Source organism: Dipodomys ordii, unplaced genomic scaffold (assembly GCF_000151885.1).
Source record: "Dipodomys ordii isolate 6190 unplaced genomic scaffold, Dord_2.0 Scaffold14, whole genome shotgun sequence".
Classification (NCBI taxonomy): Eukaryota; Metazoa; Chordata; class Mammalia; order Rodentia; family Heteromyidae; genus Dipodomys; species Dipodomys ordii.
Genome location: NW_012267230.1, coordinates 8867703 through 8891171, shown reverse-complemented (window position 1 = coordinate 8891171; position 23469 = coordinate 8867703). Strand labels below are relative to the sequence as shown.

The window sequence follows — 23469 nt, the reverse complement described above, 5'->3', positions numbered from 1 at the left end:
TGACTGGAAACTGCGACGAGAGAGCGTACTGTACAGTAAAGAATGCCCGGTACCAGCAGCACTCAGGTTCCAATTGTGCTGAACAAGGGAATGAAGAGTTGACTTCCCTCTGCCGTCTGGGCCTGGATAACTCTCCACCATTGCCCTGTTAGCCTCTTAAAAACTGTGCCTTTTGCAAGAGTAGCAATGATAAGTATAATAAATAACAGGGGTAGAGGTAGTGAGAGGCAAGTTTGTTTGTTTTTATTAATTATATGAGGCTTTGTGAAAATAAATCGGTAAACACTTGTTGAACAAGTATGATGTTCCCAGAACTGGCTGAGTGCTAAGGTGGCTGTTTCCTGTAACTCTCAGCATCCCCTTGGTTACTACTGCTGTATGTGTGTGAGAAACACTCCACACCGATGCCACAGGGTGGAGCTGGGCTCACCCCCCACCCCCAGCACGGGCCTCCATGCATGGGTCTCCATGCTTGTACGGAGAGTCCCACGCTCCACCACCATAGTGCTCCCCCACCCCCCAAGTGTGTTCACATGCAGTCCGCTCAGTGGTCCTGCACAGTTCAGAAGTTTTCATCACACTTGGTCTTTTTGCCCTGGTTTATTGCAGGCATTCTCCCACCACCCTTGCTAGGCAGGTAGTACTTTCTGTGAAAAGTAATTTTCCTTTTTTCCCCCCTCTCAGGTTCATAATAAAGGTGCTAAAACAGAGAATGTAAGACAAAAATAACAAGATTTTTGCTGAGGTAAGTTTTTTAACAATTTTCAGAGCCTCTCGTCCCTCTTTCCTTCTTGATAGCCTGCTTGTGAAGGGGCACAAGGCTCACTACTTTTAGGAGTGTTTGAGTTTACAGAACGTAAGGGTGGCAAGGCAGGTGCCAGGAAGGTGGCACCCTATGTGAATGTAATTGTTGGGTTGATGTAGCACACAGCCCTATGAAAGACACCAGCAGTAGAAACCCACAGCCATTTGCAGTTACGTTGACTTGGGAAATTAGTGAATACTTTCTTGGGAAAATAGGGAATTGAATAGGGTTGCGAGAAGAATTTTCTTAGAATATACTGGTGATTGTCACCTATGAGGTACGCTTGGACTTTGAAATGAAAATATTAAAATACATTGAGTTCTTTGTTTTTTTCCATCTTTTGCTTTGATTATAAGTATTTAAGAACTATACATGAGAATTATTGATCAGTTAGCTGTAATTGTTTTGAACACAGAAACTTTTCCTCTGTAAAGAACAATGCCCTTAGCCAGGTGCTGGTGGCTCATGCCTTTATCTTAGCTACTCAGGAGGCTGAGATCTGAGGATCATGGTTCAAAGCCAGCCCAGGCAGGAAAGTCCATGAGACTTTTATCACCAATAAACCATCAGAAAACCAGAAGTAGCGCTGTGGTTCAAGTGGTAGCGCGCTAGCCTTGTGCTTGAAGAGCTCTGGGCATAGCCCCAGAGTTCAAGCCCTATGACCAATCAACAAACAAAAAAAGAAATTTTAAAAAAAATTAAAAAAAAGATAACATATTAACCTTGTTTTCCGGGCACTGGTGGCTCATGCCTGTAACGCTAGCAGTTTGAAGCCAGCCTCTGGTGGTAAGTCTGTGAGACCCTTATCTACATTAGATTACTCAGAGAAAGCTGGAAGAGCACTGTGGCTCAAGTGGTAGAGTGCTAGCCTTGAGAGAAAAAATCTCAGGGACTGCATCCAGGCCCTGAGTTCAAGCCGTAGGACTGGCACATACACAAAAAAAGAACAATGCCCTTTGAGTTGCATTCAGTTATAGGGAAACTTACAGAAGCTTTAAAAACAAAATTTTGAACATCTTTCAAACCTGGATACAAATTGCTGACTAGTATGCAGCATATATGATTCCTACACTTTGGATGATGTGATATTTCATTGAGTTTTGTGGACTCTGTGCAGTCACTTGTAAACTTTTCTATTCATATTGAATTTCTCCTGTCCAAAGAATATGAGTGTGATATTTAACCTTTTGTTTGCTGTAACTTTTATTTCTAACAAAAGTTCCATAAGGAGTCACATGAAGCACATACCAACTTTGTCATTGACATACCATTTGTTTTTTGACTTAATAAAAGGGCAATTAATATTCACTGTTCTCCTATGCATAAAACGCATCTTTTATGATATAGATTGCCTTCCTTGGGGCCGCTTTTCTTTTCACTCCACGTTCACCTTGCTGACAGAACTCCCTGAGTCAGGGGCACCTCTTCCAGTGGGGGTGTTAGTCACCAGTTTTCATCAGCACCAAATACAACCACACCTGGCAGGACGTGGCAGTCCAGATGAGTTTGTACAGAGATGAATGGCAGTGTTTATGGTCATTATTAAGCCAAAATTAAGATTTAAAGGCTAAATAGCCTCAATTTTAATTTGGAGAAGAAAGCTAGAATGTGGTTTTTATGTACTCCTAAATCTGTACATACACAATTACAATGACACTTGGTACTATAACATTTTGTGATATTTTGATTTGCGCTATGTACATTTATTTTATAAATCACATAAACTACATTTTAGATCTACCTTCATTGTTGCTAAGGACAAAGTAAATATCTACAGTAGGTAGGATACAAGGTCCTCTTTAATCTTATTTATGTTTCATGATATGGACATGTGACTATTTACGGTTTATATTGAAGGATTTGAAGTTTATTTGAGGTTAAAGTAAATGCCCTTCACTCATACTTTTAATCATAATAGAGGGAAATTGAATCTTTATCATATAGAAAACTAGAGAATTAGGTGCCAGCAGTTTTGTAGAATGGCTATTTCTCAGTGGGGGAACTGCCTATGAAGCTTTTCTGACTCATAAGCCAGTTTTTCATAGGCAGAGCAAACGGTGGCAGTTGATTATCTCTATAGACTCAAGCAACTCTTTGTGTCTTGTCAGACTTGTTTCCATTGGAATATGGGATTGTGAAGAATACATACACTAGTTTTAACTAGTGCTTAGTAGTAACTGGAGGGTAAAGTTTTGGGGTTGTTGTTGGTGGTGGTCATGGGGCTTGAACTCTGGGCCTGAGCACTATCACTGCGCTCTTCAGCTCAAGGTGAGTACTCTACCACTTGAGTCACAGCACTACTTCAGGTTTTGTAGTAGTTTATTGGAGATAAGTGTCTCATGGACTTTTCCTGCCTGGGCTGGCTTTGAACTGTGATCCTCAGATCTCAGCCTCCTGAGTAGCTAGGAGTATAGGCATGAGCCACAAGCCTGCCGAGTGTAAAGTTTTTAATTGATTAATTCTGTGGCAATTTTCTTTCTTTCTTTTCTTTCTTTTTTTTTTTTTTTTGTTGTTGTTGGTTATGGGGCTTGAGTTCAGGGCTTGGGCACTGCCCATCAACTTTTTTACTCAAGGCTAGTGCTCTACCACTTAGAGCCACAGCACCACTTGGGGTTTTCTGATGGTTAATTGGAGATAAGAGTCTCATGGACTTTCCTGCTGGGGCTGGTGTACAATCATGATCCTCAGGTCTCACCCTCCTGAGTAGCTAGGATTACAGGTGTGAACCACTAGCACCCAGCTAATAATTTTCATTTACTCTTTAATTTGCTTAGCAACTCTTTTTTTTTCTTTAATTGATTTTATTTTTTACATAAAAAGTTCAGTAAAAATTGGATCAAGTGATTTTAAGCAGTAAATCAATCTTATCAACATAGCACGAGGAACTCAAATTAGTCCAAAAAATGAGGGCTAAGCCTCCTTCCCAAAACTAGGCTAAGAAAGATATCAGTTTGTTTCTTCATTGGTTGGGCCTAAATGAATGAGCTCTTCCTGGACTTTACTTTCAGATACCTTAATGTGGCTAATGGTATACTCTTGTCTTTGTTTTCTGAAATACTAAAATTCTAGTTCCGTGGTGGTACAGGAATTTACTTATTATCATTTGTTTTTCTGACTAGCTCCATTTGGGAAAAAGATTATACTATGTTTAAATGGATTTTAAGATTTTCTTACAGATTTAGTGGTTTGGATTTTGTGCATTTGTAAGTATTTTCCTATTTTAGGCATAAAGCTTAAAGTTTAGACTGGCTAAGTAAGTGACCACTGGCTGGGGTGTTGGGCAGAGGAGAAGGGTTGAGTGTTCACATACAGAACTTGTGGCCAAGGACTGTCCAGCTGAAACTGGTTTATACCTGGTGATTAGGAAGAAGAAAACTAAGGCTGGTGTGCAGCCCAGATAATAGATCCCTAGAAAAGCCAGCATGTGAGCCTTCCTTCTATAGAATCTCACAGATTTGTTCTCTCCTGGGGGTATGATTCACTCCAAGTGTAAGGGGAGAGTTTTGCAGAGGGGAGGAAGGAGTCCTGGTTTTGGGCCACAGGTTCCCTAATGATCTCTGTAATGAAACTCACTAGGCGCTTCCCTGTGCTCTGAACACTCCCCCACCCCCCTGAGAATTTTCCTTTTCCCTAACCTGGAAGCTTGACTAGTGTGGTGTAGTGGCTAGGCTAAAGAAGTCTGTCCCTGCAGAGTTTAAAGACTGTCTAGATGTCCAAGATGGGAATGTGGCTGAGAGCCATCATGCATTTTCTCCCTCATCCTAGGGTCAAGGTAGGCCTCAAGTGTTTGTGTATATGAAACCTGGTAAGTTTTGTTTAAAATAGATTTCAGTCTGTTCTAATGTGACAAAGTTTTTCAGTCAGAACATTCTAGCAGCCATCAATCAAACATCACTTGCTGTCAGTGGGAAAGGATATCCTCCCACATCCTCTGCAGAGCTTAAAACCATCCTACTTCCTCTTTCTTTTACCTTAAGAACTGATTACTGACACTTGGGAATTATAATCAAATTGCATCAATCTTTATGGAAAGGTTAGCAATTATTTCACTGCAAAATATGCATTCCCCCCTAATAGTGAATGTTTCTCTTCTTGTGTCTTTCAGTTCAGTTCTTTTAAACTTGCCTCAAGTGAATGAGTGCTTTGTGTCATGCCCTGATTTAATACATTTGAAAGAGACTTTATCGATGGCTTCCTTACCTCCAGTTCCATGTCAGAGAAGGATGAAGGAAGGGAAGGAGTTGTTTGATATGAAATCTTCACAGGCTCTTTGGATTATTTAGCTGTTTTGGAGGGAGAAAAATGCTGATGTCAATTACCTATGCTTTAAGCTCTAAAATGAATGTTGTGGTGAAGAGTTGGCTAACAGTGAGGATTTTCTGTGGGGATGGACATTGAGCAATGTGCCCTGTCTTTGTTTGCATTACATCATTGTGTTTTCACAGCTACTAATGGAAGGCTGCTGTGGGACTGTGAAATTTGTCCTTGGGTATGTAGCTTAATAGGTTAAGAAAATCAAATTGTTGGAGTTGGAGGTGTGGCTCAATTGGTAGAGCTCTAGTCAAATGGGTGAAAACGTCAAGTACTGAGTTCGAGTCCCAGTCTCAGACCAAAAAGAAAAGCAAAACTGTAACCTGAATCTAGATCTCTAATTCCAAGATCTGTGCTCTCTTACATATGGGGACAGAGTAAGGAGCTGAGAGAATGTTAAAGGTTTCCATTGTTGTAGACAATTGAAGTGTTGAGCAGAATGACAGAAAAGCTATTTAATCATCAGCACCACACTTCATTCCTAATGTTCCCCCACAGCCACTGGGAAGTGGAGGAGCCTGCCAGGGTGTCTGGCTCACTGTGTTCAATACAACATAGGATTGTTTAATTTAGTAACGCTCTGAGATGAAAGGTTTGTGACTGCCAAGTACAAACAGACCTTCTGCGGGATGTTAATTTGGTTATAGGAGAGAATGCTTGTTTTTCCTTGCTCTGTGTTAATAAAGAAGCTGGCAGATTTTTCCTGTGAGTAGAAAGGACTTTTGATTTGTTTAAATCTGTGTAATCAAAGGGAAGTGAGCAGTCCTGGTAAACATTTTTCTTTGTTAATTCCATTCTGTTACCTGGCAGCTAATTGTAGATTGCATTCTTTTTATTCTTTTTTTTTGGGGGGGGGGTCCGGTCCTGGGGCCTGGGCACTGTCCCTCAGCTCTTCAGCTCAAGGCTAGCGCTCTACCACTTGAGCCACAGCGCCACTTCTGGCTTTTTTTTTCTTTTTGCTTACGTGGTGCTGAGGAATCGAACCCAGGGCCTCATGCATGCAAGGCAAGCGCTCTACCACTGAGCCACCTTCCTAGCCCCTCTTTTTATTCTTTGCACTTTTTGCTTTGGATTTGGTTTTATAGTTGATGGCTATAGGGATTTATTGGTAGGAAACTAAATCATTCCCCCAGGGAACGGACTGTGTGCCTTTATGACAGCTTATCTTGTTGCATGCAGAGTGCTTCACCCAGGTATTACCATAGAGGTTTCACTGGACAGTCACTTGAAAAATAGTCTTCTTGGGGCTGGGAAGGTGGCTCAGTGGTAGAGTTCTTGCCTTGCATGCCTGAGGCCCTGGGTTCGATTCCTGAGCACCACATAAGCAAAAAGAAAAAAGCCAGAAGTGGCGCTGTGGCTCAAGTGGTAGAACGCTAGCCTTGAGCTGAAGAGCTGAGGGACAGCGCTTAGGCCCAGAGTTCAGGCCCCACGACCGGACCTCTCCTCCCCCCCCCAAAAAAAGAAAAATAGTCTTCTTGATATATAACTCATGTATCATGAAGTTTACCATCAAAAATATGTAATTCATTGATGTCTAGTATTTTCACAGAGAGATACACCAGTTACTACTGCCTTCATTCCACAAACTTGGATCCCTCTGCAAAAGAACTCTATTAGCAGCAACCATTCTCCTCTTGTTCCATCTGGAAGCCACTCATCTGCTTTCTGTCTGTGTACATTTACCTCTTCGAAGTAGGCCATAGAGATGCAGTCCTTCAGGATGTGGCCGTTTGTGTCTAGTTTCTAATATTTGATGTGTTTTTGAGATTCATCCATGTCGTGGCAGATATCAGTACTGCATGCACATGGTAAATAGTATTCTGTGGCATACACATACCACATTCTGTTCATCAGTTATTCGTTGGTAGACATTTGAGTGGTGTCTCCTTGGGGGCTATTGTGAATCATGCTTTCGTGAATGTTTGTGTTCACGTTTATGAGCAGATACATGTTTTCATTTACTTGGGATATAAGCTAGGACTATAATTAATAGGTCACGAGGCAACTTGATGTTCCAGTGAGGAACTTCCAGACTACTTTCCAAAGTGGCTATACCATTTTACATTCCCATCAGCAGCGCTCCGGGATTTTATTCTCCACATCCTTGCCAGCACTTTTCCATGTTTTGTCAAAGTAGCCACCCCTCTGGGGTGCAAAGAAGTGCCTCATTGTGGTTTTAATTTTTATTTCTCCAATGACTAATGATACTGAACATTTGTGTGTTTCTTGGCCACGATGTATCTTCCACAGACAAATACCTATTCAAATTCTTTGCCCTCTATAATAATTGAGCTGTCCTTTTGTGTTAAGGTATAATAGTTCCTTACATTTTCTGGACACATGTCTTTATCTCATACAGAAATTAAAAAATAATTCTTCCATTCTGTAGATTGTCTTTTCGCTTTCTTGATGGTCTTTGACACAAATACTTTGAAATGTTTTTGCTGTTGTTTTTGAGATAGGGTTTCACTATGTAGTTCAAGCTGGCCTAAACTTGTGATCCTCCAGCATCAGCCTCCTGAATGCTGGTGTTACAGGTGTCTGCCATCATGCCTAATACTTTCAAATTTTGAAGAGGCCCCATATTCCAATTTTTTTGTTTGTTTGTGCAGTTTTCTTTCTGAACATTTCTGTAAGTTAAAAAAAATGGCTTCTTATTTCTCAACATTTCCCAACCAAAAATGTGTACATTGAATGGGCAATTGATTACCTGTGCAGTAGGTTTTCTTAGAAACATTAAGATCTTTTGTGCTTTTTCTCTAATTCCATGTTAAATCTTTTAAAATCAGAACAATGCCCTTTAGTATTCTCAGCTCAGAACACCTTGCTCATTCTATAAACATCTGTAGGTGTGTGATGTGCATGGAGCAGTTGGTTGGGCTTGGGGAAGCAGGGGCGGAGGGAGCCTGGGCCAGACCTGAAAGCACAGAGCTCTCATGCTGCCCGGAACCTTTCCCAGAGCAGCCAGAGAGCTGGTGCTGTGCCTGGCCAGCCAGCGCTGCACCCGTCTGCCCCTACCATTTGCCTACGTGTGTTGTATATGCTTTCACCAGGTATCTGCAGCAGCCTTACTGAAGATGATTGTAGTAAAACTTAGAAGGCGGCTTAAAGAAAGCCATTTAGCTTTCATTTGTTGAGATTTTTGGGGAAAGAAAAGGTCCTACTTCCTTAGGAACTCAGCAGGATGGGTGGATGTCTCTGAGCCCAAGCCTCAGCAGTTCCATGTATTCAGAGCATAAAATGTGAGGCGTGGAAGGGCGGTTGTTTGGCTGGCAAGGAATGTTGGTTGTGGGAAGCTGGGTGTGTCATCTTGGAAGTTAGAATTTGGCCATAGTCACGGGGAGCCATTGAGGAGCCCAACAGAGGAAGAGGGCAATGATGGTCACTGTAGTTACTAAACTGCAAACCCTGGGCGTGGGGGATGGCGATGGGAGACCTGCAGGGCTGTTACACTAGAGCTGGTGGGAGCTGAGGAGGACCTGGACCAGGATGCTGCTGACAGAGGTGAGAAGATGGAGGCTGGAAATGTGTGGAGGCAGTGGGCAAGATGCCTGGCTCCATGTTAAAAGAGACCATGCTTGCGAGGATGGATAGATTTCCTGGAGGAAGGTGCAGCTGGAATGCATTTATGTGGAGCTCAGTTGCATCCACAGGGCAGGCTCTCCAACAAGGAGGAAAGCACTCTTACCAGACATAGTTTCTAAAGTTCAGGAAGCTTCTGACCTTGCTCTTCTTGCTCAGGCAAGGGTTTTTGTTGGAAACTCCTTGCCACCATCAGTGAAAGTTCCAGCAAAGTGTGCATGTTTCCTCGGGGAACATGAGGTTGACTGGGCAATCCTGTGACCTGGAAACAGGGGAGAGGGCCAGGATGCCAGTGGTGGCACCATTTATATCCGAGAATAAGCTTCCAGGTTGAGGAGACTAGAATGCAGACTCAGCTGAGCTCACTTTTAAACCGACTCAGTGTGTGCCATATCCGTGTGTAACTTATTTTTGTGGTTATCGATAGACTTGGGTTTCTTTTTTTTTTGGTCCGGTTGTGGGGCCTGAACTCTGGGCCTGAGCACTGTCCCTCAGCTCTTCAGCTCAAGGCTAGGGCTCTACCACTTGAGCCATAGCACCACTTCCGGCTTTTTTCTTTTTGCTTATGTGGTGATGAGGAATCGAACCCAGGGCCTCAGGCTTGCAAGGCAAGCGCTCTACCACTGAGCCACCTTCGACTTGGGTTTCTTCACTCCAGACATGGAGTGACTCTTCAGAGCCTGGCATACTGTACTTGCATGTGGTAGGTTCTAAGTTGGTATCTATAAGTGAATGCATGCAGGCAGAGGGATGGATTAAATACAGGTGGGGCTGTAAATATTAAATATCAGTGCGGGGCTGTGTCATTTTTCAAGCCTTTGGAGTCCTTATTAAGAGACATTTATAAAGTTCAGCTGTTATCTACACCAATCATTTCATATCCATATAATGAAATCGTGTCTATTTCTCTTTTTTTCTTTTTGCATTACCCAGTATTTAATACCAGTAATTACCTGTTGACAATTCTGCCAGTAAATTCTGATTAAAGTGGGTTTGTAAGATTAGACTTATGATAGATAGAGAAGTAAAGGTGATAAAGAGAGAACTATTTCCTTTTAAGAATAACTGACTCATAGGATGAAACCAGGGCTATGATTTCAGATCTCTCTTGTAAACACTCAAGAGATGTTTATAAAACACTCAGGACAATACAGATTGTACTAAGAAAATGTGCTTTGGTCAGCTCTGGAGATAGAACTAGCAGGGAACTTATAAATCAAGTCTGATTTGTCAATGGGAAGGCCTGAAAGTTCACTTTAAAAGTAAGAATTCAGGGGTGACATTGTCTAAAAAGAAAGGTACTTATTACCTAACTTATAAACCTGTAATACCTCTGTATACCAACTTTATAACAGCAAAAAATTAAAAATTTAAATGAGAATTTAAAAAGAATTCAGTCCACATCAAGGTTTTGTAGGCAAGAATTTTGTAGTTAGAATAGCAAATGTTAACAGTTTCATCTTTTATATAAAAACAAAATGAATTGATTTCAGATCATAGTATCTGACTCCTGATGCCTATCTCTCTTAGTAACTATTGGAACATGAGTCAAGAAAGGGAATTCGACTTTGTTTTTTTACCCTTTAATTTTGCCGTGAATGTGCTTCCAACCCTGTGTCTCCCATATTCAGACAAACCATTGGTAGCTTGGATGTGCCCTAATTTTCACTATTTAATTTGTAGAAAAACACAATTATGTTTATATAAAGTAGTGATCTTATGTTCCCACTTGGGAGAGGTGTTTTACTTGTTTAAAAAATTTTTAATGCAAAATACTGTTCTAAACACTCCTGTCATTCCACACGTCTATATGACACAGTAATATAGAAAGTTGCACATTCATTCATTCCTTAGTGACTATGGGAGTTGATTCTAGACATCCCTGTGGTTGCGAGACTCTGAGGATGCTCCATTGCCTGATGTAAAATGACATGGTATTTGTCCATAACCTATGCACATGCTCTTGTTTCCTGAGATATGTCTAGGTTACTTACCATATCTACTACAGCACAATGTTGTATAAATAAAGGTCTGGATATGTTCAGAACAATACTTTTTCACATATTTTCTATTTGCATTTGGCTCTGCATGGATGCAGAACTTATGGAGAGGGAGTCTGTTTTTGTGGAGGTTTTTTGTTTTTGTTTTTGTTTTTTTGTTGTTTGTTAGGCTTGAACTCTGGGCATGGACATTGTCCCTGAGCTCTTCAGCTCAAGGCTAGCACTCTACCGCTTGAGCCACAACACCACTTCTGGTTTTCTGGTGATTAATTGGATATAAGAGTCTCACCGATTTTCCTGTCTGGGCTGGCTTTGATCCTCGAACCTCAGATCTCAGCCTCCTGAGTAACTAGGATGACAGGCATGAGCCATCGGTGCCCAGTGGCGCACGCGCGCGCGTGTGTGTGTGTATGTGCACGTGTGCGTGTGACTTGAACTCAGAGCCTGGCACTTCCCTTAGCTTTTTTGCTCAAGGCTGGTATGATATCACTTGAGCCACACTTCCCCTTCTAGGTTTTTGGCTATTAATTGGAGAGTCTCATAGATTTTCTTGACCAGACTGGCTTTGAACCTTGATCTTCAGATCTCAGCCACCCAATTAGCTAAGATTACAGGCATGAGCCACCCAGCTCCTGGCTTCCTAGTTGTATTTTTATAATGCTTCACTTTATTGCCTACAATAAATGTGTAGAGATGTGTGAATCATTGTATTTATTTGTTTTTACCAAAAAGTTCTAGTGAATTTGGCCCCATATTCCTGAAGGTCAGTGTATGTTAGCATGCTGCAATTTAATGGAGTGTTTTCTCAGAACTCAATTTATAGCATCTCAGTTTTTTAAATTACTGTTAGATATACTGCTATAATTAATTATTTAAAAATAACAGATCATTTTCATTTGAATTGTAGATTAATGCTGTTCTTTCAGATAGAATTTGAGCAAATCCTAAGTTGACACTACATTCTACATTTTAACAAATCTTCTCCAAGTCATACCCCCAGAAGAGCACATTTTGGGTTTAATGACATCAAAATCCTGAGTTTAAATCCTCAACATAGGTTAGTTGAGTAATTACATAGAAATTTTCTGAGTTAAGATCCCAGACAAATTATATCACTTATAAAGCCAATTACAGAGTAGAAATTAATGACTATTAATTTCTAGAGGCACCTTATCAGCTCTGGCTAAAAGTAAAGTGCCATCTGGTACACCATGTTTCATGTCTGGAAGCGATTCTTCTTTCGTTTTCTTTTTCTTTTGGTTGGTTGTGGGGCTTGAACACTAAGCCTGGGTGCTGCTGTCCCTGAACTCTTCAGTTCAAGGCTAGTGGTCTACCACTTGAACCACAGCACCACTTCTGGTTTTCTGGTGGATGATTAGAGATAAGAGTCTTACGGATGTTCCTGACTGGGCTGGCTTTGAACCGTGATCCTCAGATCTCAGCATCCTGAGTAGCTAGGATTATAGGCGTGAGCCATCAGCGCCTGGCAATGTGATTCTATTTTTGAAAAAGTGTTCAGCCTTGTTCTTTCCTAATGAATTCTTTCTTCAGAGGTACTGTCATTCAAAAGAGAAAAGTTCACAGACTAGATCTCAGAGAGGTAATCGGAGCTCTTCCATGGAAGGTGTTAAGCACAGGGCCTGTTGGGGAAGCCTGTAGCCTTCCTGCAGTTGGCTTCTGCACTGCAGGGCCACTTCTGATACTCCACCTACACAATACTACTTTCACATGTATGCTCTTTCCATTCATTAATGGATTTTCCAGTGACTGGTTACTGTAATTAAAATAATAGGGGTATAGTAATCCAAGATATTTTTAAAAATTTGTATCTAGTCTACTTCAGGGAAGAATTTAAATAAGAAGGTGTAAAATAATTAAAGTGCACTTTGAGCCATGCACTGGTGGCTCATGCCTATAATCCTAGCTAGTCAGGAGGCTGAGAACTGAGGATCATGGTTCAAAGCCAGCTCTGGCAAGGAAAGTCTGTGAGACTCTTACCTCCAGCAAACCACCAAAAAACCGTAAGTAGCACTGTGGCTCAAGTGGTAGAGTGCTAGCCTTGAGCTGAAGAGCTGAGGGCAGCGCCCAGCCAAGTTCAAGATCCACGATCCAAAAAAAACAAAACAAAACTCAGTACATTTCAATTGTTTAAGTGTGTGAAGGAAGTAGGCTACAGACATTTCTAATGTACTTATTTATTCCTGTAGTTTAAGTAGCTGGCAGATCTTGTTGATACCGAAGTTTCTTCATGGGTAGAGAAAATACAGAAGTTCCAACCAGTTCTAGCTCTTACGTTAGTGACTTTACGTTTTATTTTGTTTCTCTAAGGTAGCAAATAGTGTATACAAATTCTGAAAGAATGGGTTGTGTCTCTTTGTCAACCTCTTTTCTGGATGTTATCCATGAGATCCCATTATATAGAAGGTGAAATAGGAGCTTGGTCAGAGGGAAGTGGAAGGCAGGGCTGGTTCTCTCCACCAGGCTCCGGGAAAAACACTGTCCATGCTTTCATCAGTGAGATACAGAACTGTTTTCAGAGGAGAGACAGATAAGTTAGCCATTTATGTGTCCTGTTGTACCTTTAATTATTTATTTCTATGATAAACAGGAATAAAAGTAGAATTATTTTAAATATGTAAATCCACTTTAAACATAGGAGCATAGTCTTGTCCTCTTACCAAAGTCTTTTCTTGTCACCTTGCCAGCCTATGTCAGGGTAAGGGAACAAAGCAGCCAACACATAGCACAGAGATTGTTGTGTGCCCAGAACTGTCTTTACATGATTTATCTCCCATGCTCAGGCAGACTAAGGTGAACTAGAGAATAATAAACCCACTGGGAACTAGTAAGCCCAGGTCCTCATAGTGAGATGAGTCCTCGTTCTCAGGCAGGTATGGGTTTCCCCTTGGCCTGGCTTGGGAGACTTCTGCCAACAAATTCAAGGTGTCCTCTGCACTGTGAGGAAGGGGAGCAGCACACTCTACCTGGCTGTAAAATGTTCTGGGTGGTGTTGTGAGGAGAGCAGGCTGCTGCCACATGCACATCTAGTACGGTGCAGTATACATCATCAGACAGATGTGAGGCTATGGCATGGTGCCCCCCAAGTCCAGTGGAATGGCAGGCAGCAATCATTAGACAGCAGGGGTTCTGAGCTTGAGTGGACCTTGAGCCACAGCAGGCATGTTGGTGGAGATGTCGTAAACTTCCTTACTTATCAGCTGTTGGATCTCACTGCTTTTTGGATAAGTATGTATGTATATTTACTATTTTACTCAAAACCAAATCATTTTCATTTAGGAAAATCTGCAAAACAAAAACTGAAAGATAAAATCAATACTGTGAGATTTGCTTTCATCTTTTCTTTGGTTGTTGCTATGGGAATGAAGATACTTGTTTTCTTTTTTGTTTGTTTGTTTCCAGTAGTGGGGCCTGGGCGCTGTCCCTCAGCTCTTCAGCTCAAGGCTAGCGCTCCACCACTTGAGCACAGTGCCACTTGTGGCTTTTTTCTTTTTGCTTATGTGGTGTTGAGGAATCGAACCCAGGGCCTCAGGCATGCAAGGCAAGCACTCTACCACTGGGCCACCTTCCCAGCCCAAGATACTTGTTTTCTTGGTCATGGGGCTTGAACTCAGGGCCTGGGCACAGTCCCTGAGCATGTTTTTGCTCAAGGCTAGCTCTCTACCACAATGCCACTTCTGGTTTTCTGGTGATTAATTGGAGATAAGAATCTCACAGACTTTCTCTGCTTGGGCTGGCTTTGAACCATGATCCTCGGACCTCAGCCTCCTGAGTAGCTGGGATTATAAGCATTAACCACCAGTGCCCGGCTAGAAATAAAGATAGTATGCACAGCACACATGCTTGCAGTCAGGAATGGCATGGTTACTGAACATTTGGAGCATAGAGGTATTTACTGTGGCTGTGAATTTGGGTGTGAGATATTCAGAACATGTGACAAGGAATCATTATGTCAGTCAAAATTCACTAAAAGCTTATTGTTGAGTAAAATTATTCCTTTGAGAACACAAAAGTATTCTCAAGTTCGTAGGCAACTTGAAATTTTTAGACAAGGAGCAGCATTTCCTAAGAGAGTTTTGGCACTTGCCAGCCACAGTCTCTGTTGACAAGGGATGCTCGCTGACTTGTGTCCATTGCACAAGTTCATTTGATTCTTTTTTTTTTTTCGGTCGTGGGGCTTGAACTCTGGGCCTGGGCGCTGTCCCTCAGCTCTTCAGCTCAAGGCGAGCTCTCTACCACTTGAGCTACAGCGCCACTTCCGGTTTTCTGGTGGTTTATTGGAGATAGGAGTCTCACGGTCTCTCCTGCCCGGGCTGGCTTTGAACCACGATCCTCAGATCTCAGCCTCCTGAGTAGCTAGGATTACAGGCGTGAGCCACCAGCGCCCGGCTATTTGATTCTTTTAGGGAAGAATCACAAGGAAGAGAAGATAGTAAAAGCTTCCTGGAGGAGGATGCCCTGAAGAAATCATAAATTATCTTACAGATTGTGACAAGAGTCATGAACCTTTTGGGTGTCACTCGTGATGTGTAAATCAGCTTCTCTCTTGTGTAAGATGGGAGTTTTACACTTTTTTATATTCGACTTAGTATGGAAGTCTCCAGATTCAGTCATAAAGAACATGCTTGGTACAAGTATTATTGTTGCTTCCAACCTTTAGAGAATTGACTGAAAACTTTCTGGATGTTATTATTTTGTAAGATCCTTTTGGGCCTCTCGAAGCCTTTCACATCCTTTCCCATTTCCAAGACAGAAGGACCTCTTGGGGCTGACAGGTTCCGTTCTTGTTGTGTGTAGAAGTAATTGTTCATCTTTGTCCTAAGCTTACCCAGGTTTCAAGAGCTTCTCATCCTGAAACTCCGATCTGCAAGGGCACGGTTCTTCAGCCATTTTATCACTGCCATTTATTATTTTATCTTCAATTATGAGAGCCATTGTCCAGTTTGTCTGTAGCCTGTTTCCTCTGCTGTTTTTTCTTTCTTTCTTTTTTTTTTTTGTCGGTCATGGGGCTTGAACTCTGGGCCTGGGCGCTGTGCCTCAGCTCTTCAGCTCAAGGCGAGCGCTCTACCACTTGAGCAACAGCGCCACTTCTAGTTTTCTGATGGTTTATTGGAGATAGGAGTCTCACAGTCTCTCCTGCCCAGGCTGGCTTTGAACCGCGATCCTCAGATATCAGCCTCCTGAGTAGCTAGGATGACAGGCGTGAGCCACCAGTGCCCAGCCTTTGCTGTTTTTTCATTGTGAGATGACACACAGCTTACAGATGATTCTGAGAGAGGACCAAGAACAGCTGTGTACTGTGACGCTGGCCTTTCTGTGTGAAATCCAACAGTACAACATTGGTAGACACAGTGTGTGCAATGAATGTTTACTTGAAGTAATGAGTTGCTTCAGGGTGGCTTGCAGTAGTGATATTTTCAATATTAAGTTGAGCATTCGGTGCTGGCAGTTTGGCTAACAATCCAGCCTTCACTTGAAGCTAATAAACAGAGAGGACTATGCAATCCAGGGAGACCAGTTTGTTCACTTTTCTATCCAGCAGTAATTTATTTTACAGTTGTGTTTATATAGAGTAAAGGTCACAGGAAAAGGTATATTTGAAGCAGTTATATCAGTTGCTTAGCTACAATTAAAGGTCCTCAGTATGCTGATGAAAAGGGACCACTTAAACTGGATATTGTAAAATTCAGACAGCTCTTTTAAAGACAGCTTTATTGAGGTATAATTGACATGCTGTAAACTGCATACTTAAAGCATATGGCTTAATCGGTTCTGACACCCATGAAACCATCAGCACCCTAAGAAGAATGAACATACCCATCACTTCCCCAGATTTCTTTGTATTACTGTGTAAGACTGTTCTGGTCCTCTGCCCTTGTCGCCAGGCAACCTCTGGTCTGCTCTCTGTTGCTAGACAGATGAGCTTGCCTATTCTAAAGTTTGCTATAAGTGGAATCTTGTACATAATCATTCGTTTGGCTTTTGCACTCAGCAGGATTATTTTGTGATTTATCCCTGGTGTTGAGTGATCAATAGTTTACTCATAGCCAGGCATCTTGGCACATCCCTACAATCCCTGCTACTCTAGAGGCAGGAGCAGGATTGTGAGTTCCAGGCCAGTCTGGGCTACATTGCAAGATTGTATCTCAAAACAAAATTTAAACGGAAAAAAAAAACAAACCAAAAACGGGGAGTGGGTGATAGAGATATAGTTCAAGTGCTAGAGTGCTTGCCTAGCAAGTTTGAGTCCTCAGTACTGAAACAACAAAACCCCACCTATTCCTTACAGTGCAGGAAGTATTACAGTGTGTGGATATGCCACATTTTTATGTCATTTCACTGTTGTTGGCTATAGGGGCACTTTTAGATTTGGGCTCTTATAAATAGAACCATCTGGCACAAGTCTGTGTGGACATGTGTTCTTTTCTCTTAGGTAGGCCCTAGGAGTGAGATGCATCATGTGGTAGGCATGTGCTTAAACTTGTTTTTAAATTGCCAAACTATTTTTCAAAGATTTTTGCTTTGTTATATGCTGGTCCTGGGATTTGAACTCAGGGCCTGGGCACTGTCACTGATCTTTTTTGCCCAAGGCTAGTGCTCTGCCACTTGAGCCACACTTCCACTTCTGACTTTTTTGGTGGTTAATTGTAGGTGAGAGTCTGATGAACTTTCCTGCCCTGCTGACTTTGAACTGCGATCCTTAGATCTCAGCCTCCTGAGTAGCTATGATTACAGGCATGATTCACTGGTACCTGGACCAAAGGTTTTTCTGGTACCACTAGTGCATGAGAATTCCTGGATAAATTGTTAAGTCTTATATTTATTATATTCTGGATACAGATTCTTTATCAAATTTATGTTTGATAATACTTTTCCCAGCCTGTGACTTGTCTTTACGTTCTTTTAACACTGTTTCTAAAAGAACATATGTTCATGATTTTGATGACATTCAGTTTATTCTTTCATGCTCTGTGCTTTGGGTGTCATGTCAAAAGACTCATTACCACCCCTAAGTTGTAAGGGTTGCTACCCACGGTTGGGCAGAATACAGGGCCTCACCCAAGTTAGGCAGCGCTCTAGCCCTGTGGTACACTGTGTTAGTCCTTGTTCACGTTTTCCTGTATCGGTTTGTTCCAGCACAGCTGTGATTATGGCTGGGCTCTGTTGAATTATTTTCACCCCTCTGTACCTTTGTCAGAATCAGTAGTCTATTGTGGTCTCTGATTGGTTCCATTGGCTGTTTTTGCTCTTTACATCAGTACCACATTGTCATTGGTATAGCTTTATAAGTCTTGAATATAGTAGCATTCAGCCTCTACCATTTTTATTTTGCAGTCCTTTTTTCTTTTCTTTTTTTTGGGGGGGGGCTATAGTGGGGTTTGAACCTAGGGCCGCATGACAAGTATTCTATCACTTGAATCATGCCCCTAGCCCTTGTTTTATTGTTGATTTCTCAGAAGGGCTCCTGAGTTTTTTGCCCACTTCCAACCTCAGACCTTGATACTCCTGTCTGGGGTTTGTTTTTAAGACAGGATCTCACATAATAACTAGTTTACCTGGGCTGGTCTCAGAGCTGTAGCAGGAATCCATATGTGTGCCATTGTGTGCAGCCCTGAGGAGTTCTTTAGGTTATTCTGGGTTTTGCATATCCACGTGAAGATTAGAATAGGCTTGTCAATTCATACAAAATGGCACACTTGGATTTTGAATGCAACACTGAACCAGTAGATCATTTGAGAGAGAAGTGACTTAACGAGTTTTCCACAAACATGTTTCTCTCCATTTGTTAGATTTTTCTCTCAGCAGTCTCTTAACATACACATTGTGCACATTTTTTAGTTTCTCTCTTAAATATTTTAGTTTTTGGTATTACAATTTTTTATTTCAGTATAAAATCATGTTGCTCGCTCAGCATACAATTGAGTTTTGTGTGTAGATTGTGTATTCTGCAACTTTGCTAAACTCACTCATCAGTAGTTTTTCTGGTAGACTCCCTGGACATAGCTAACCCTTCTGTGTGAAAATGCAGACAGCGTAACTGCTTCCTTCTTAAATGTGAATGATTTTCCTCCTGGTGTAACATGGGTGGGAACGGTAAGAGTGGACGTCTCACCTTTTCCCTTACCCTAAAAGCTAATGCTTCTGCCTCTCATTACTGAGTGTGATAATAATTGCTGAAGGGTCCTCACAGTTCCCACAGTTCCCTTTGCTGGGATGAGAGTGTTCTCTTCCTACTATGCTAAGAGGTTTTTAATTTTTTATATTTTTGCCAGTCCTGGTGCTTGAACTCAGGGCCTAAGTACTGTCCCTGAGCCTCTTTGTGCTCAAGGCTAACACTTGAGCCACAGCGCCATTCCTGCCATTTTCTGAATAGTTTTATTGGAGATAGGAGTCTCACAGGATTTTTCTTCCCCGGGCTGGCTTCGAAATGTGATCCTCAGATCTCAGCTCCTGAGTAGCAAGGATTGCAGGTATGAGCCACCAGTGCCTGGCTGTGTTTCTTTTTGTTGTGGTTGTTGGTTTGTTTTTGTTTTTATTTTTTTAAGCTAAGATTGGATTCTGTTATTTTTCTGTATTTATCAAGATGATAATATGGCTTTTTGTTGTTATTGTTTGTTAATATGGTCAATTACATTGTGTTTTGAATGGGCAAATCAGACTTGCATTTTTAGTACAATTCTACCCGGTCATGGTATATTATTCTTTTTATATATTGTTGGATCTACTTTGTTAACATTAAGTAGAAATGATGTTTTCTGTTTTTTGATTCATCGATTTTTCTGCTCTCTTTCCTGTATATCACTTACTCTTTGTGTGTGGGTGTTTATTATTTTGTTTCAAATTGCAAGAGTGAAGTATGGTTCTTCAAGGTTCTTAAACTAGTTTGTTCCTAGGACATAGACATAGATGTGGAGATAGCTTGGTGTAGGTGACTCATGCCTATAATCCTAGTTCTCAGGAGTCTGAGATCTGAGGATCTCGGTTCAAAGCCAGTCCAGGCAGGAAAGTCCGTGAGACTCTTAAGTCCAATGAACCACCAGAAAACTGGAAGTGGCGCTGTGGCTCAAGTGGTAGAGCTCTGGCCTTGAGCTGAAGAGCTCAGGGACACTGCCCAGGCCCACAGTTCAAGCCCTACGACCAACAAAAATAAATAAATGAAGATGGAGGCCCAGGGAAGTACACTCAGAAGAGTTAAGCTGCATGCTCCCATCCTTCTTCCACTGGGACAAGTCTGTGATGGAGCAAGTGGGGGTCCACAGAGTGGGGGGTGCATGGGATTCTGCAGACTGAGGGTGAACAGGGGTGTGCAGAGGGAGGCATGGTATGAGGGCAGGGCAGGAACACCTTGAAGAAGCTGATGTCCGGTTACTCCCTTGAAATCTACAGAGAAATCAGTGAGATCAAACCCCCAAGATGTTAGGTGATGTTGTTGCCTTGTTTCATTTTTTGTTATTTTGTTTGTTGCCGACTGCTGAGCCTGTGCCTGCCAGGAAAGCATTCTACCGCAGAGCGACTGCCCCCACCCTGAAGTGCTATTTCTTAAAGTTTACCTTACATTGGCTGCAGATCTCTCTCTTGGTTGCTGTGTTGTGAAGAATGAGTTAGAACATGTCAAAAGTAGTGCAGTACACAGCTAATGTTTCCTTGGGTTTAATGGACAAATTCAGTTTTCTTTTCTGTTGGGACTGTTTGCGGTGGTCATGGTAACAGTAACAGTATTGGCAGGTGTGCCTGAGATATTGAATAGGAGGAAAATATGGGGGTGGAGAGGAAGATTGTTGTAAACATCTACTTCTGTTTCACTGGGAAATTGGTTGATCTCAAACTGTTCGCAGTGCTGGGGGCGTCAGCATCTCTCACCTTCCAGAGTGCCTTTTCCTCCAGCCCAGCACCCCAGCCTTCACCATCACATGCTCTGGGGTCCCTTTGCTACCCTGACCTACTATTATTAACTCCCCTGCTCCAACTGCTCCCACCCCCAATGTGTTCCATCCTAACAAATCCTAGAGTCAGGAAATGGGGCTGCTCATCTCGTGTTTAGCACACAACAGAGCCCCTCATTGAAGGGGCTTGAGGAAACAGACTTGGACAGAAACCTTGAGGTCAATGGATACATGGTTTTTACCAACAAAGTATTTCTTCCTGATTCTGGCTTCTTCCAATTTTGTTTTGTTTGCTTTGCTTTGCTTTATGGCTATAGAAATATCTGAGGGACAGGATTAAGAGAACTGCTGCTGCTGCCCTCCACAAAAGACCAGAAACGATTTTTACCTTAAAAACAAAATCACAGGGGCTGGGAAGGTGACTCAGTGGTAAAGCGCTTGCCTTGCATGCCAGAGGCCTTGGGTTCGATTCCTCAGCACCACATAAGCAAAAAGAAAAAAGCTGGAAGTGGATCTGTGGCTCAAGTGGTAGAGCGCTAGCCTTGAGCTGAAGAGCTGAGGGACAGCGCCCAGGCCCAGAGTTCAGGCCCCACGACCGGACCCCCCCCCCCAAAAAAAAAAATCACAATGTCTATGTTTTGGTCTGTCAGGATCTAAACTACTGCTGTGGCCTAGTAGATGTATTATTCTCATAGAGTTCTTTTTGTTAATGAAAATTCGAATTTAATTATGTCTGAGAATATAAATCATATTGTTATTAGTAAGGTTAAGAGTGTCCCAAGAGAAGTATCAGGGAAAGTTAAATGTGATCAGCTGATCATCTGCCTCTTTTGCACAAAGAATAAAGGCAAATGATTGTGAAGCATTTTGGTAGGAGAACCTTAAGGTAGGACTTTCCCTCCCTAGTATTACAGAAAGTTCTTTACTTCACTGCTGTGGACACCAACCGAGATTATTACAAGTTAGGATGTGGTACTTGACACTGCTGTGTGAGAGATAGTTGTTGCAAATTGAGGATCTTAGTGCTACTATAACAGCTTCAAGACCGGTCACTTCCTGTGTGCCTGCCATGCAAAAGTCCTGGGTACAGGCACACAGACTGGGACTCCACTTCTCCTGAGGCGTGTGGCAAGAAGCCACTAGACGAGGCAGGAGAGGAGACGTGATGGCAGTGCGTCCCAGCAGAAGGATGTAGCAGCCTGCCAGATGGACAAGATTGGATGAGGACGGTGTTATCCCAAAGGAAATATATCCTGAGTGTGTGCAAAGAGGTGGCAAGCTAACATAAAGCTTTTAAAACACAAGTCTTCTTAATCAGACACTAGGAAGTATTCGAGAGGTCTTAAACTTTTGACTTCATGGGTGTTTGACTGTCATCTTGGGTCAGCTAGCCAGGTGGCCACTTGACTGTGTTACTGGCGAGGTACTGAGCCTCTCTCTCCAAACTGTCTGGGGCCCGCTCTGCAGACGGAATGAGCCACTGGAGAGGGCATGGCTCCGAGTTTGCGGTTGAGTATGCTTGAAGTGAATCCTAACATGAATTGCACATACTGTCATTGTTCATTATTCTGACTTCCGGTAATTGTGATTACTTTTATATAAGTGAGAGTTCTGTGATCTCAAAACATCCCCCATGCTTTCCATATTACACATTTTGATGTTAGAAATGCGTGTAGCAGCTGTTTGCTATCCTCCCTGCCGTGTACTCAGCATTGGGTTAAGACTCAACGGAGAAACACATAGCACCTATCCTTGGACCATTTGTGGCTGCTGAGAATGAAAATGGAAAGATAAAGTAAAATTGATGTCAAACTGGCCTTGTGTACAACGGTCAGCCTGTTGATTGAAGTGGTATAGCCTCTTGCTTGGCGCATTGACTGTCTCCCAGGCACAGGTTAGCAGACGTGATTAGACTCGGGGTGAAGGTAGAACACCTTCCCGTGGTGGAGCTCCCAGCCATATAGGGAAGCTGTCGTAACTCTGAGCTACCATGGGGAGCCTTTCTTTATCACATCTGGGTCAGTGAAATTCCATCATTTGCAGGGCCACTAAGAAAGAGCAACTACAACTCTACCTTCTTCTTTTAGAGTGAAGGGTTTTTTATTATCCTTTCTTGATCGCAGTTTTTGATTAGCTGTAAGGAAGGTGAGCACAGTTAGGGCAGGAGCAAGAACCTACTGGAAGACAGACTTTAAATTGGTCTCCAGCAAATAGTGCAAATGTCCATTCTGAATGACTGGGTGAGATGGTGACCCCCTGTGGGCAAAGGGAAGATGCTTACCTACAGGGAAGGGCAGTGCCTGTTGGTGGCAGCTGCCCGGGGAGGACGCAGAGGACTTGGGACTGGTGTGTTTTCCAGGGAGAGGGCACAGGAAAGGTTCCTGGGAATGCTAAAGCTGTGATCTCTCTATGATCTGAGCTCAGGAAAGCACACTGGCCACCAATGCCTCCTTTCCACTTCTGCAGGGACACCTGGGTCTCTCTCATCTTGGGCCACAGCAGTGGGCTCTGCAAGCTGGAGCTGGCAGTGAGTCTCTGTTTTATAGCAGGACCCAGTGCTTCTCAGAGCTCTGAGTTCAAGGCAACTGCTGGGCCTCATGCTAGATGCTGAGAGGGAGTAGTACGAGGCTGGGCTAAAGAGCATCCAAGAGACTTTAAATTATTGGTAGTTTTGCTTGTCTGTATTGCTCTTCCCTAAACCAAACAAGTGTATGGCATTCTCTACCATGTGTGAAGCTGGCATACATGAAAAAGGTGACTAGCAGTGCTCAGGAAGAAATACCCTAAGAACGCTAGGTTGAATGCATTTAACAGCCCTGGAGAGAGAATTTCTAAACACACAGTACCAAATTAGATTATACAGGAGGAG

At 42.5% G+C, this 23469-nt stretch overlaps 1 protein-coding gene across 1 annotated transcript in view; it reads left to right on the top strand.

Annotated features, from left to right (window-relative positions):
* The first annotated feature begins 681 nt into the window (after positions 1-681).
* Positions 682-23469, top strand: part of Mkl2 (MKL/myocardin-like 2) — a 115823-nt gene continuing 93035 nt past the window's right edge. The window contains exon 1 of the mRNA XM_013011729.1: positions 682-745. The gene's annotated coding sequence lies outside the window, so the exon portion shown is untranslated. The remainder of the gene's footprint in view (positions 746-23469) is intronic.